Source organism: Gymnodraco acuticeps, unplaced genomic scaffold (genome assembly GCF_902827175.1).
Source record: "Gymnodraco acuticeps unplaced genomic scaffold, fGymAcu1.1, whole genome shotgun sequence".
NCBI classification, from domain to species: domain Eukaryota; kingdom Metazoa; phylum Chordata; class Actinopteri; order Perciformes; family Bathydraconidae; genus Gymnodraco; species Gymnodraco acuticeps.
The window spans coordinates 2,278,298-2,280,422 of record NW_022992232.1 but is presented as its reverse complement, the minus strand read 5'-3'; positions in this window follow the sequence as shown (position 1 = coordinate 2,280,422).

The window sequence follows — 2,125 nt, the reverse complement described above, 5'->3', positions numbered from 1 at the left end:
AATAAATAAGATAGATCAATAATAAAAATAGCTTTAAGCTCTACCATCTGAGGTGCCTCATACACTTGGATACCCATTACTCCTAAACGATTAATTAAGAGTGAGAACAACTGTGATTATTTTAAAGATGATTTAACATCAAAGTTTGTAAAAAGAAAATGTCCTTATTGCTCAGTATTGATAATCACAATGTATGCTTCATTAACAAGTTTCATATCATTGTAAACAACATGCATCAATTTATATACTGTTTGCATTATAATCAAGTACTATAGTAAAGTAACATAACTGTATGCTAGAATTTGTATATTGGAAGGAAGTAGGGGCTCTAATTGTGAAAATGCAGGAAGTGTTTCTGTTATAGTGTACAATTAAAGGAGTTTTGGAATAACTTCAAAAGTTGTCTTCCTTTCAAGAACCAACCGTTATTATTTTACACCTGCTTTGTATCTGCAGTTTTCCTTGTATACCATGTGTAATGGCTATGTTGTGTTTCAGTACGATCTGGCCACAGGCAGGTTCCCCTACCCGAAGTGGAACAGTGTGTTTGACCAGCTGACCCAGGTGGTGAGGGGGGACCCCCCACAGCTCTGCAACTCTGAGGAGAGGCGCGTCTCTCCCAAATTCATCTCCTTTGTCAACGTGTGGTGAGGAAACACTGCTGGGAACACATTTTGCACAAATCTGTTTAGGTCTGTACTGAAGAGTTACTGTAGAAGCTTTTAAGCTTTGTTAATAACTTTGATTTACTAGAAGTACAACATTTAAAGAACCACATTTTGTATTTATGTGACCAGAAATCTACATTTAGAGGACTAATAACGTCATAAAATAGGATGACGGACATTCAAAGCTTCATTTGAAAACCTCCTTAGCATTTCAAATTGTAAAAAATGTGTTACAGTTGTAAAAATTGAAGAAGATTTGAATGTAAATTATGTTTTAATGTCAGGGTATTGAACATGTTTTGGCTCCAGCTGTACCGTATGTATCCCTCCCTGGTGAACATGGCTGAACTGCATCCTCTTTCTGTTAGCACTTTTTATATTTGTCATCCTTCCTCTAGCCTTACAAAGGACGAGTCAAAAAGGCCAAAGTACAAAGAGCTGCTGGTAAGTTCTGCATACTGTACATTCATGAAGTTTTAGAGATGACGGTTTAGAAATGTATTTTTATTGACTTAAATCCAGTTTATTTTCGTACATAGTCTTAAAGATTTGGAAAAAACTTAACTTGAAGGTATAAAGGTTAGAAATATGCTTTAATTCGCACAAACATCCTGAAAAAATCTTGAATTTCAACAAAATCTGTAGTTGCACCAACACATCACTGGTATAATAACTATTTGTTATATTTGGCAACTCAGCAACATAAAAAAAGCATTTTTGAATCAATGTCATTATGAACAGCTGGTAAAATAAACAAAGTGATATTATATATTGACTGCTAAAGAGGGGTGCTGTAAACAATTGAAAATACATTTATATGTGTATTATATTTGACTTTCGAATTAATAGGTAAATTAATACATTAAGTTGAAATAAACATAACAATTCAAACATGCTTTTAATTGCAATTTCTACAGGCTCGCACTACCTGTTAGCATCTGGCATCTGTTAGCATATAGCTCTCCTGCTTACAAACATTTAGCCATCCCTGCTTATACAAGTAGTAGTTTTAGTTGTCTGCGATCTGCGGAGGCCTACTCCCACCTGTTGAGTACGGCTGTGCTGAGGTGTTTTTGCCCTGGAGACGTCGCAAAGAGACGGAGCGGCTCCACCTGTTGCTGCCTGCGATCTGCGATCTACGGAGGCCTGCTCCCACCTGTAGAGCACGACTGTACTGTAGAGGTTTTTACCCCGGAGTCGTCACTGCGGTCAAGCCAGCCTCCACTCGGGAAAACCTAGTCAAGCCAGCCCGCACGTGATATTGCGGTGCGCGAACATCCTATGCATTACGGTGGAGTCCTGGAAACACTGCCTCTGTGTTTAGATGAGAATAAAACAAAAACGGGGTTAGCGGTGGACCCGTTCAAATCCAGTTTTGGACAGTCTGCCGTGATTCCATCCCATTTCAAGGGCTGTTCGAGGCTCGGCGTAACCCTCGGAGCACACTCTCAATCACA